This window comes from Chenopodium album, chromosome 7, assembly GCF_948465745.1.
Source record: "Chenopodium album chromosome 7, dcCheAlbu1.1, whole genome shotgun sequence".
In the NCBI taxonomy this organism is placed as follows: domain Eukaryota; kingdom Viridiplantae; phylum Streptophyta; class Magnoliopsida; order Caryophyllales; family Amaranthaceae; genus Chenopodium; species Chenopodium album.
Window position 1 is genome coordinate 57,556,607 of NC_137840.1, and position 13,766 is coordinate 57,570,372.

The window sequence follows — 13,766 nt, forward strand, 5'->3', positions numbered from 1 at the left end:
ATTTTGTTGAATAATAATACTTTTTATTGTCAGGGCACGCAATGCATTTTAATTACAATTTTGCCATGGGATAAACTTTGATTGTTTATCAACAAGATCAACTTGAATTTTCTCTATCTTTGATTGTTCATTATAAAAAAATGTATAAAAGGTGAAGTTATGAAATACGAAGTATATAACAAAACTGCTCTATTACTACTTTGAGGCTTTTTTTAGGAAACGTTAGACAGGCATTTTATTATGAATCAAAATCTACTAAAATTACAAGACTTTGCAAGAACAGAGTCAACAGACCCATAGAGAAAAACTACGAACAACCACAATTAACCCATCTATTACTATTGAGACTTATGGAAATAGAAGACCATGAATCATTGCAATTGCTAATTACCAGATTGATCGAATCCATTTTGAGAGCACATAATGTACCATATACTTCCACAATGAATTAATGTGGGAGCATACGTTCTAAAGATGGCACTGGCTAGGCCGGGCTTCAACACGAAAAAGCCTGACACAGCCAAACACGAAAAAAGCATGACACGGGCACGAAAAAAGCACAACATGGTACTGGGCGTGTGGGCTGTGGGCCGGGCTTGGGTCGCCTGTATTTGAGAGAAGTACGATAAAGCAATCACGATCGACACGACAAAATCATACTAAAATCAATGCAATTTTGCTTAGGCACGCAAGCTCGACACGAGAGCCTGGATCGTGCAAGGGCCAACCTTTTAAAAAATTTGTCCCGGCACGAAACTCATGGACCGAGCCATGGGCTGAACTTAATAAGCCTCAAAGCACGTGGACCTGGCACGAGGCATGACCCGACAAGGCCCAAAGCCATCTTTAAGCAGACCCATCAATCTCATTATACTTCTAAATAGTTGAGAACGATTTACAAATGTACAGTTATTCAATTACTTATATTCCTACGTTATTAAATAATTAACATTTTTGATAGATTTTCACTGTTTATATATTAAGTTATTAACTTTGACCATCATTTTTTAGTAGCATATAAAAAACAAATTTTATTATGAAATATTTTGTTAAAGTTTGACCATCATTAATACTTGTATAAATTTTGATAATATCAGCTTTTATACTATTTTACTATATTTGATCATATCTATCTAGGATCAAACTAGTGCATTGTCATGTGTGGTAAATGTAATTGACTCAATTATTCAAGAATGGAGGGAGTACTAGCTAAGAAACATACGCAATATTTTTGTGTGCAATATGGTAAAAATATAAAAAAGATTATTTTTTTACCATTTATAAGTTACTTTTTTTTTTTTTTTGAAGGGGGGAGATAAAATTCATTAATAATAAGCCATACGACACTTACATAAGAGATCGTAATCGAACAATACAGAGACAACAAAACCAATTACAAGTTCGAAATAAAGGAAACTACAATTGCACGCGCAAAATGACATTCTTAAATACCCTTGGCTCATATAACGCTGTCCTATGCAGCCTCTTGCAAGGGGGTCTGGCGATATGTTGCAATTTCTGACGTGAACCTTCATTGACTCAGAATCCCGTACTCCTCGACCAGAATTCAAACTTGGTACCATACACTTCGCCATTGACAATACAATCTCTAATTCAAACACGGACCCCAGCTTGGAAGCATAACCCTTTAGCACAAACCAACAGAAGATCAAACCAAAGCCCCAAAGCCAAAACACCCGGTTCAAATCATGCACCAGAAGATCGGCACACCGATCTGCACACCCCATAGCACACAAACGCACCACACAAAAAACAAAAATAACAAACCCTAAAGAACAACACACACAACGACTAAAATAAGACAAAGACAGAAAATTAAAAGCGAGACCTACAAACGAAACCCTAGCAAAAGACCCCGCAACCAATCCTAGAGCCACCATCCAAGCACCGAGATTCACCAACCCGACCCACAAACCACCGTACAAGGAAGCCCGACCCGCAGGAACCCGCCCGAGAAGCCCAAACCCCACACAACCTTGAACCGCGGCAACAACGTCTGGAAACACCAGACTGAGACCGGCCCTACGCGAGGGACTCAGAGGAAACACCCTCCCCGTTCTCCTGCAACACGTCGCGACGACGACGGCCACGGCGGTGGAGCAGAGACACGGCGGGGAAGCGGGGAAAAAGAACGGTGGCAAGCCGGCAACAAGGCCGGTGAGGGATAGCAGCGGCCGGAAAGTGAAAGCGGCGCCAAAAGCTAGGACGACCAGACAAAAAACCAAAGCAAAAAAAGAAAAAGACACCTCTAGGAGGTAGATCGGAGGCTCGCCGACATAATGGCATGGGCGGTGAGCCTCACACCCGCCGGCGAGCCTCATGGCCGGAGCGAAGAAGAGAAGACGGTTGGGGGTTTTTTGGGGGGAGAGAGAGAGAGAGAGCGCGTTTTTCTTCTATTAGAAGCTAAGAATTTGTATTTATAAGTTACTTGTATTTCCTTTTCCTTAGCTACTATATATATATATATTTTAAATTGTTAGTTCCTATGTTTTTTTAATTTTTTTTTTCTCCTTCTAGTGGGATCAATAATTTTATTTTTCACAAATTCTTATATGTGGTGGCCACACTGTATGATATGCCATCATGGAGGTTACTTTGTTAGTGGTATAGGGGTTACTTGGTCAGTGTTACAGAGGTTACTTTGTCAGTGTTATAGGGATTATATTATTCGGTCAATGTTAAAAGGATAACTTGGTTAGTATTATAAGGACTGTTTTGCTCTTTTATAAGCGGTCACTAACTTCACACAAGACAAACTATTTTTAATTATTTTTTTATTTTTATTTGACAAGAAGAAGAATATTATCATTAATAAATAGCCATACGGCATCTACAACAATAATAAAGATTTGTAAACCACATATCTAGAGAAAATAACATAACTTTTACAATCAAAATCATAACTAATTTGCATATCGGGCATAGCTCACACTCCACCGCTTCAAACTTGACGCGAGTAGTGATTTTTGATGTCTTTGCATCTTTCCAAGTAGAGACCTTCGCAATCTGCGCTGATGTTTTGATCGTAGAGTTGATGACGAACCCTAAACCCATATGAATCCAAATCACCTTCTTAATTATTATTAAAACCCTAAAATTAAAATTCTCATCCATAGATGAGAATCAAAATCCCAAAAAATTGGGAAAATCCCAAAAAAATTGGGACAAACTCTCACAAACGGAGAGAACAAAACAAAGCAAAACAAATCTAATAACAAAAAAGCAAATTAAATTGAAGAAAAGGGTCGAAAATAGTCTAATTTCCGAAGAAATTAAACTATTTCCGACCTAAACGGCCAAGAAAATTAAAACCCTAAAGAGAGGAGAGAGAAGAGAGAAAAGAGAGAAGAGGGAGGCGGCTTTCAATTATATTTTTAATCTTTCCCTCCAAAAAAAGAAATAAATTTTAGTGCCTTAATTTATTCATGTGTCTCCCCCCCCCCCTCTCTCTCTCACTTTTATTTTTTATTTTTTATATTCTACTTAGATCATTAATTAATAAAGATTCTAATGCCGCCCCTTTTTCTCTCTTCTCTCTTCTAGGGTTTTAATTTTCTTGACCGTGTAGGCCGGAAATAGTCGACCCTTTTTCTTTAATTCAATTTAGTTTTTTAGTTTTGTTTTACTTTTTGGTTTATTTGTTTTATTTTGTTCTCTCCATCTGTGAGAGTTTGTCCCAATTTTCTGGGTTTTTTCCAATTTTTCTGGGATTTTGATTCTCATCTATGGATGAGAATTTTATTTTTAGGGTTCTTACAATAATTGGGAATTGAAGGTGATTTGGATTCTTATGGGTCTGGGATTTGTCATCAACCGGTCGATTAAAACATCAGCGCAGATTGCGGAGGTCTCAACTTGGAAAGATGCAAAGACATCGAAAATCATTGCTCGCGTCAAGCTTGAAGCGGTGGAGTATGAGCTATGCCAAATATGCAAATTAGTTATGATTTTGATAGTAAAAGTTATGATATTTTCTCTAAATCTGTGGTTTACAGATACTTATTATTGTAAATGCCGTATGACTTTTATTTAACGGTATTATTCTTTCCGTTCAAAAAAAAAAAAAATTAATAAAGATTCTACTAATATGTTAAATTGATATATTTAGTAGAAACTAGTAGTCAATATTCGCCTTGATTCTCATACTCGACCTTGTAACTCTCAAAATAACATTTTTAAAAAATCGCCCTGAAAATTGAAAACAATAGTAATAAGATTTTCCATGAAAAACCTTTTTCATAAGAAAATGTAATTTCCTACACATTTTCCCTTGTTTGGTTACATGTAAACTGATTTTCCTTTTTAAGCATTTTCCGTCGTTTGGTTCAATAGAAAATCAACATTTTTTTAAAATAAAATTATTCTTTGTCTTTCCTATATTATTTATAAGGAAGATCTTATCACTTCTTTCTCATACCGTACTACTAATACTATAATAGTCCACATGGCTAATGCTATGGCATTTCTTTTATTAATGCACTCATTTGTTTCTTCTCGCATTTCCCTTCGAGTAAGCAATGTTCTTGTATCATGTGAATCCATCTCCAAGTCTACCTCTCTAGTTATCTGGTCATTAGGATCCACACCCCTAAGGAAGTTGTGTATCACACAACATGCTAAAACCACATCAACTTGGGTTTTAAATGACCAAAAAGGCTCAGCATCCAAAACACGAAACCTCGCCTTTAGAATTCCAAACGCCCTCTCTACAACCATTCTAATTGAAGAGTGTTGAAGGTTGAATAACTCCCGTTCATTTTCTGAAGGATTGTTTGTAAATTCTTTCAAGTGATAACGGGTTCTCCTGTATGGAGGCATAAGACCTTTGCGACTACCAAAACCCGCATCTGCAAGATAATACTTCCCTGCACACAAAAATAAAAATGCATATTATAATCAATTTATCTTCAGTTTGCAACTAGCCAACTACCAAAAAAGAGACAACTACCTTCTGGAATTTTGAAACCCCTACTTAGCGCATCATTAAGGACCCTTGAATCATGTGCAGAACCCTCCCAGCCAGCTAGAACATATGTGAACTTGGCATCAAAATCAACAGCAGCTAGCACATTTTGCGTTGTTCCGCCCTTTCTACCACGAAATCTATCTTGTATCTCAATGGGAACGGAGGCACGCACATGTGTTCCATCTATAGCCCCTATGAAATCCTCAAACCATGGAAAGAACCTAGGGTTGTTTTGAATTTCTGGCTGAATTGAAGTTGTTGGTGGTTTCACTACCTCTGGATACAATCGAAGGATAGCTTGAAGTACAATATGAAAATAGTAATGTACGGTCCATGTTGACCGAAAAAATCTTCCCCCAATCACACGAAACCTTACATTATGCCCCAATAAGTGTAAAAATATAATTACTTGCTCCTTAACACTCATCCGAACACTTTCCCGCAAAAGTCCTCTTTCTAACTAGAATATTACATAGGCTATAAAATGCAGCAGGCCTCATACGAATTTGTCCTAGACAATGAGTGTCACCACAATGTAAAATACTATTGATATTTGCCTCCCTCAAACTATCTCTATTCACATAAGGTTGCCTAATTATTCTAGGCCTTTTATTCCTTAACCTATACTCTTCAACAAGAGAAAGAACAGAAGCAATTATAGCTGCCACAGAACCAAGAATCATGCCTTTCATTTCATGGGTCATCTACAATAACATATACAAAAATAGCAAATTATCTCAATAATAAGCCATAACATATACAAAAATAGCATAATATATCAATAATTACAAAATTAAACCAGCTGGGTACTAAAAAAAAATCTGAAATCATATTGGATTTGGCTCAAAAAAATCTGAAATCAGATTGGATTTGGCTAACCAGCGAACAAATGTGCTTTTTCTAATGCAATTGAGGATGGGTACTAATTGATCATTTCATCAGACACATTTAGAAGTGCAATATGACTATATTCTACCAAGTACATTGAAGGTCAGATGACTACTTGGATCTATGTACAGCACAAATGCACATTGCAGACATAATTTCAATAAACATGTTGGTATTAATTAATTTGTTTATTTTACTGAAACAACATGCATGTGAATGTGTTATAGATTTATTCTACAATATGTAACATACTAATGAGTATTACCAGATTCCAGAAGAATATGACAGAAATTTTCCTACATTCTCTACATAATGAAGCAAGTAAAATCAAACCATTAGAGATGTATTATATATCTGAAGTGAATTTTGAGATGCTACCCCTTGATCCGACATCATACTAGCTTACAATCTTCAAAAAAAATCATCAAAATAAAACAAATTTTAGGTGAGGCATTTTATCAAACACTTTGTGGGCATGATAAAAACATGTAATATATATGAAGAAAATAAAATTTGCAGCAAGTAGAATGAATCTAACAACAAATTTCCAAATTATAACCATCGAATATGTACAAAAAATACCCAAAAACAATCGAATTTGTAAAAAAAAATACAATCGAATAATCAAAATATGTACAAGAAATACCCAAAAACAATCGAATTTTAAATCAAATTAAACCCTAGATTAATAATCAAGACAAGAAGAGAGAGAATATTACCAAATTTGTAAAAAAAAATTGAGTGAGGAAGATCTACCTGAGTTCGTAGCTAGCAGCGTAAGGAGAAGGGGGAAGATGGAAGGAGGGTGAAAATCTGAAAACACGGCTTCCCTTCTAATTTGGGGGAAAACGTTTTCTTGTACAAGGAAAATAGTTTTTCAGCCCAAATTTTCCTTTTTCTATCCGGCCCAAACCAAACAACGTAAAATGAGGAAAATAGTTTTCCTGAAAATGGTTTTCAGCCTAACCAAACAGGGCCTACTAGGAAAATAGTTTTTCAGCCCAAATTTTCCTTTTTCTATCCGGCCCAAACCAAACAACGTAAAATGAGGAAAATAGTTTTCCTGAAAATGGTTTTCAGCCTAACCAAACAGGGCCTTAATGAAAAATGGACTAACAATTACACAATAAATATTAATCGTACAAGATTCACAACGACAAGTAAAACTGTCAGATAATACATGGTCTAAATGTCTAATTTACCTAATACTAGTCTAGAACAAAAAGTTGTTAGTTTGTTATTCCTCTAATAGTCAAATCTATTAAGTGTTGGATTAGTCAACTTGATTAAGAGTATCGAGGTTATGACATTAGGGAACAAGAAAGCATGCATGACCAAACTTAGCTAGCTTTACAGTTGAAAAAAACATCAACATTGAAACTACGTAATCTTAGGTTAGTCGGTGGACATAACAACTAAATTAATCCTTAATTGTTATTGTTAGCTGTGCAAAGATTGACCCATATCCATATATGATTCTCTCTCTCTCTCTCTTTTTTTTAATAGTACAAATCATACTTTCAACAAGTATATTAAATCTTTTCAATAATCTAAGATTTATCGTCTAGTGATAAAGATTGTACCTTCTAATATTAAATTCTTGAGATTCAGAGTTTAATCACCATCAGAAAAACATGTATTTTAAGGGAGAAGATTTATTTTATCTTTATTCTCCCCTTTCCAAATTTTCTAAGTTCTAGCATGCTAACACGGATTTGCAAATTGACCCATTTAAAATTTCACTTTAATTAGTTAGAATGTACAACTCTTCTTATCTTTTTCCTTACTTTGAAAATACACCAATTTAATTCAAACCTATTCAAGCAAAATGCCTAAAATTTGTAATTTATAAAGGATCATCGTGATTTAATTATATTGAAATACTTACTTAGCACTTTTAAAATAATTAAAAAGTGTTTCCTACTCTATACATACATGTAATAAATAAATCTTATTACAGTTAGCATTCCAACATTCCATAGTTTATTTTTGGATCCGCCACTAGTCACCTAAACCACACTTTAACCTAATATTCATTAGAAGCATTATAATGAGCAAGCGCCATAACATAAGGCAATCAAAATTCGCTTTGGAATGGAAAATCAACTAATTAGACTGTATTATAGAGGTCGATCAATATATTTCAAAAAAAAAAAAAAAAAAAAAAAAAAGAGGTCGATCAATACGAGGCAAACATTAGACAATAAAATTAAGAAAATGTAGACTAATAAATTAGGTATGAATTTAAGTACGGTCTACCATATCCCTATAAAAGCATAGGTTAAGAAACCTAGCTAAGGCTTTGTTAAAATAAATTATTAATCCCTAAATCCGATGTTAAACATTCGATTTCTTTAATTAGTTTAGCATAATAGAGTGTCAAAAAAGTATTTGTCGGTGTAAATTACTTGCTTAACACTAGGCTATGCTAAAAGAGAATATATAATTAGTTTAACATGTTAATTTGCATAACTAATTGTTTGTTAACTAGGTTGCAAACCAACCGACCTACAACACTTGAATTAGAAAAGTTTACTGCCTGACTAAATTTGTTGTGTCTGTTTTACATAGGGAACATTCTGAATTTGTTGAATATAATGACAACTACATTTTCTTACTACCTACGTATATTTTAGTTTGGAATACTTGATTTGGTTGTGCTTTAATGATACATGGTTATTATTTGTGTTCTACTTAGGTATATTTAATTTGGGTTGTCTGATGTGTGCACAATTGTGAGTTTATAAGAAAAATGATTTTTTTGTCAAAAACTACTAAATAAAATCCAGATTTTGTAAAGAACTACCTATTTTTTTTTAAAAAAAATGTCATTGTAATAAACTACTTCGTACCTAATAAGGTAAAATGTTGTAAAAAAACTATCTAAGAAAAGGTAAAATAATGTTGTAAGATACTACCTATACCGGATTTTCACCGTTGACCGACTTCAAAACATTCTCGAAACCACCGTTTTTAATTTATTTCCAAAACTAACACAACTTGCTTGAAATCGTGTCCACCACACGTCCACACCTAAACCACCTTTCAACCCCAAAACCACCACCTCTAACCCCAAAAACCACCACCCCGAAGCGCAGATCGACCCTGATCACTAACTCGGAATATCCTCCAACCACCCCAAAAATAACCTTACCACCTTCAAAATAAGCCAACCATCGTCCATCACAGTGGTTTTTTTTTTTTTTTTTTTTTTTTTGGGGGGGGGGGGGGGGGAGGGGTTGTTATACGTCGTAAAATTAAGTCAACGGGGGAAACTCGGTCAAAGGTAGTTTCTTACAATATTTTACCTTCTATTAGGTAGTTTCTTACAACATTTTTTTATTAGGTATTTTCTCACAAAATCTAGGTTAATTTTATTAGGTAGTTTCTCACAAAAAATCCTAAAAAAAAAAAAAAAAAAAAAAAAAAAAAAGGTGATTTCACATTTAAAGTATGAGCTAGATCGGTAACCCTGGACCTAATTAAAGAAAAATATATACATAAATACGAGAATGGTTATTAAGCTTTTCTTTTACAAAGCTTCTTATTCTGTAGCTATAAGAATTGCATTTATCATCTTCCTAAACATGAATAATTAATCTTATTGTATTAGTATTGGTGTGATGAGGAGACTAATTACACACCTACGATGTATATCATTTGAGTGTGTGAACATCACAAATTAGACCAAATACATAGGTGTATAAGTGGAGAATGTTGGACTACAAAGTAAGAGGGGGCCAAGGTTTAGACCTTCAACCTCCAATTAAAAATACTAGTGTTGAAAAACTATAAGAAAGTACACAACTTAGCATCAATATTTATAGCAATAATTAAATCATTTTTTTTTTATTTTTTATTATGAGGATTAGAAGTGTGTCTATTTGGATTCATTGGTTAGGTTTTGTGAGGTCGGGTCTATTCCAAATTAAAGTTGAGTTATGTTATGCATCCATACAAGTCAAAATATTAATTGATTTTTTTTCTTCTTTTTTTTTAGGCCGGTTGGATCAATTATTGATATCCTGAGTCTCAACGAAGATCCTTCATCTGAAATTATGGAGTACTCCGTATTGGGTCCTGTTCACTTCACTTTAAAAAAAAATTTAGTGAAAATAATTCTAGTTCAGCAAAAATAAGTTCATTTCAGTAAAAATAATTTTAGTTAAAAAAAATCATTTCAGTTCAATAAAAATCAGTAACTTTAGGCCTCGTTCATGAACTGAAATTATTTTTGCTGAACGAACTTTTATTATTTTTACTGAACTAAAAATAAATTTACCGAACTGAAATTATTTTGCTAAACTGAAATTATTTTTTTACTGATTTTCTGTTATATTTTTTCAATAAGTTTACTGATTTTTATTGAACTAAAATTATTGTCGATGAACTAAACTGAAATTAATTTTACTTAATATTATTTTTTTTTGAGGTGAAGTGAACCGGCCTTAGTTTCATCAGTTTCTATAAATCTAGACAAAATAACTATAAATCAGAGATATTAATATTATAATAAAAAATCTAGCTGGAAATATAACAAGTATTGGACTTTCAAATAATGCCATAGAAACTTCAAACATTACATAACATTGTGGATCCAATTAAATTCCAGGTGTCAAATGTCTCTAAATTAGAAGTGTTGATATTATAAATTTGTAACAGACGTGCAAAAACAGCATAATTTGAGCAAACAGAAAATAAAAGAAAAAAAAGTACGTCCATCGATATTTGATGGAACAAATGACGAACAACTTAACAAATGGAACATCTAAATGAATGTCGACTTAGCTGTCTTAAAAAAAAAAAATATGTCGACTTATTATTTAATTAAAGCTTCAATCTTTAGAAACTCTTTAATCTTTTTTTTTTTTTTTTGGTTGTTGTTGTTGTTTAGAGAGCTACAAGGGCGGGGAATGAGAATCGATCCCAAGATCTCTTGGAATCGGGAGGAAAGCTCTAACCACTTGAGCTATCCCTCACTCTCAGAAACTCTTTAATTTTTTAATAAAGCCGTAAGCTTGTAGAATGATAAGTATTTTTCGACTTGGTTCATGTCCAACTCTAGTAATGTACGGACTACAAATCTGTAAAAAATACCCTATTAAGTTTAATGCAAGAGAAATTAAGGTTGCATATTAAGCTAGATTTCCACGGTTTTTATTATGAAATCTAATATTTTTTATTTTATTATAGTACAACAAAATAATCAAACAATATAAATCCATTTTGATGCCATGCAATTTCAGTAATTCATTTTTGCAAAAAAATCAAAGCTTTTATTTTATTTATTTATATTTGTCAAAAAAAAAAAAAAAAAAAACTTTTAAAAAACCATTCATTCTTTCAATTCCAAAATTTCCCCCCAAGTGTTCTTAAACTCCTTTCAGGTTTCAACTCAGAAGTAATTAGGGCTTGTTCCGATTGACTGAACTCAGCTGAACTGTACTGAACTGAACTGAATTGAACTGAGCTGAACTGAGCTGAACTAAACTGAACTGAACTGAACTTATTAATTAGTGATTTTTAACTACGGATTAGTGATCTTTGATTATTTATTACTATACATATGTGTATATACAAATGTACATAATAATAATAATAATAATAATAATAATAATAATAATAATAATAATAATAATATTATTATTATTATTATTATTATTAATTATTGATGATTATTATTATTATTTATTGATTATTATTATTATTATTTATTGATGATTATTATTATTATTTATTGATTATTATTATTAGTATTATTATTTCAATTATTATTGTTATTATTATTATTATTTATTGATGATTATTATTATTATTATTTATTACTTATTGATGATTATTATTATTATTATTATTTCAATTATTATTGTTATTATTATTATTATTATTTATTGATGATTATTATTATTATTTATTACTTATTGATTATTATTATTATTATTATTATTGTTGTTGTTGTTGTTGTTGTTGTTGTTGTTGTTGTTGTTGTTGTTGTTGTTGTTGTTGTTGTTGTTGTTGTTGTTGTTGTTGTTGTTGTTGTTGTTGTCGTCGTCGTCGTCGTCGTCGTCGTAATAAGAGCTTAAAATAATGAAATTTGGTTTTATATCATTAGCAATATCATTAGACGTAATTACGTAAATTAAGAGCTGATCTGAACTGAACTGAACTGAATTTCAACGGAAGAGAACAGGCCCTTAGTCAAACCCATTAATGCATGCATGATTAGAAATGTAGATTCAGGTAACTGGTTGAATTTGATTAGGTTGGGTTGAGTCAATTAGGTCTATCGCAAATTCATGTCATGTTGATTAAGGGCCTGCTCTCTTACGTTGAAATTCAGTTCAGTTCAATTCAGTTCAGCTCAGTTCAGTTCAGTTTAGTTCAGTTCAGTTCAGCTCAGTTCAGCTGAGTTCAGTCAATGAGAACATGCCCTAAATTACTGTTCATACAAGTCAAACTTTATAGGGATTTTTAAAATCGGGTTGATCGGTTTAGTTAGTTTAGTTTTAGACACCTTTAATGGCTTTATATACCATCTCCTAGTTAGTTTAGCTTTTTAAGACACATATAATGGCTTTATGTGCCATCTCCTAAAAAACTTTAAGTCAAGGAGAAGTGTGGGTCAAAATAGATGAAATTTTTAAGATAGTGTTCCTATATGTAGAATTTTCTTTAAACATATGCCAAGTATATATATATATATTTTTTTTTTTAAAAAAATACAGAGTTAATTATTACTTAGTTTGTACTTCTATGTTTACCTATAAAGAAATTTGTGTTTTTAATTTTTTTAATCAATAGGTTAAACAAGTCATTAGACAATCTGATCTTATTAGCTTTAGGTTAGGGATTAGTCTTTCAAACTCATTCGATAAATTAATGAGTGTTGGTTAAGATATATTCAAATTGTTCATTAGTGACACGACACAAGCCAACCCGCCATGCATGACGATTTGCTAATTCTTAATACTATTTGCTTTCAACTTTTCAAATGATAAGTAAAACAAGATGTGACAATTTTCTTAAAGAAAAACCTCTCAAAGAGATAGTTACAAAGCCACATTAGAAAACTATAAATATGAACTATATGTAAATTTGTCTAATATCACATAAACTCCACTAGAAAAAAAAAAAAAAAAAAAAAAAAAAAAATTTAGGGAGGGTCAGTTGGATCAATAGTAGCTATTACTATATGTTACGTAGATATATGTTATTTTTTTACACCCGAGTTTTATGCTTAGGCAAATTTCTTGTTTAGATAGTAATCCAATCCTTTTTTTTAGCAACCCGATGCAATCGCTACATATCCATGTGTAATTATATATGAGTACCTAGCTAGTGTCCTTAGAATTTCATAGCTAACTGGATAAGGCCAGATCAATAATCCTCTTAGGGCTTGGGCAACCCGAACAAGGAGGAGGAGAGTTTGGTCCACAAACAAGGCTTTGGAGCTTCCATACTAAAACCAATTGGCAATAGTAGGAGTAACTCCTCTACCTTATAAAGTGGAACCACCTCTTCTATTTCTCCAATGTGGAACACTCACAAGTGGAATACAATGGGTTTCAACAATTATCAATCCATACCTACCTCCCCAACATCCCAATATTATTAAGGGATTGAGATAGGCTTGCATGACTCACTAGAATTTAACGCAACCACAATTGCTAAATACGAGTAGAACATTGCAAAAGAGGAAAATAAAAAAATTGCTACATAGAATAAAACTTTTCAGGAAAAAAAAAATGATGGAAAAAACTTTTCAACTTTTTGACTGATCACAAGAGTATACATACTTTAATCGTATTAAAGCATATACTTAAATTGATTACAAAAATAATAATCCATAGACCAAAAATTCTAAACATATAAATATATAATATAACAAAAC